Below are 1,014 nucleotides of genomic sequence, written 5' to 3'. Positions count from 1 at the left end.
AAAGGGAAGGTTTAAAAGAAGGGGTTTTTTTAAAAATTCAAAAACCGGTCAAAAGGGGCTCAATTTTTCTTGATGGCCTTTTTTCCCCGGGAAAACGTAGGGCCCCGGGGCCCCTTCCATCGGGAACGGAGAGGGGCTTCTAATTTAAGGGAAGGAAAGGGAGAGGAGGGGAGCGCACCCCTTGCTTCTTCCTGTGAGATGAAGGCATTAACGCACCTTTGGCCAGTTTCTTGATTAAACGTCAAACAGAGTTGTGCGAGTGAGAAAGGGACTTGGATGAGGCGTCCGGGGTGCTCCTAAAGGTGCAGCGCCTTTAGTGCCGCGGCGGGGAGCCTCCCCGGGGGAATCCTCCTGGATGGCAACTCACAGCCACCAGCCAGCCGTAAACACCACCAGCTGGCAGTTATGGTGTCACACAACCACACTGTACCTGGCCCGGACACCACTGCGCTACGTCGCTCTTGGGCCGTGCGATCTTACGGGGATAAGGTGGTTAGAGAGAGTTCTCGCTTCTTGTGATATATCGATATATCATCATCATTATCAATTTCATCCGCTTTTACGATAACAAAAGGCACTGAACAGTATAGTTGTGTCCGTTGTATCCGACATTTTCGCCTCATGATATGTAAGTGCAGTTTAGCCTCTCTTTCTAATAATTTTTTGGGAAGATCAATATGATTCTCTAATTTCTTTGTAAACATTTCTGAAGCCTCTTTACGCGTGCTTTGTTAGCCAAATCCCAGGAGCGCAACCCGTAGCGTCGCCATCTTTTGTCTAACAAACTTTCGAGCGCATATTCGACATAGTTGTTTAGCACCTTGCACATGTGAAGCAGGAAATGCGAAAGTTTTGAGCCCGGAGAGACCCATCGCGAAACGCAACGGCACACCAGGTGTAAACAAACTCTCGCTGAGTAATGTTTTTTACGGATGCCCTAATGCGTTTTAGCGCCCGCTCGCTTTTTCGCCCCTTCTTTCCCTGATATTTTTCCTCTCTCCTCTCTATCTGCAC

Source organism: Penaeus monodon, chromosome 24 (assembly GCF_015228065.2).
Source record: "Penaeus monodon isolate SGIC_2016 chromosome 24, NSTDA_Pmon_1, whole genome shotgun sequence".
Taxonomy (NCBI): Eukaryota; Metazoa; Arthropoda; class Malacostraca; order Decapoda; family Penaeidae; genus Penaeus; species Penaeus monodon.
Note: the sequence above shows the minus strand (reverse complement) of the source record.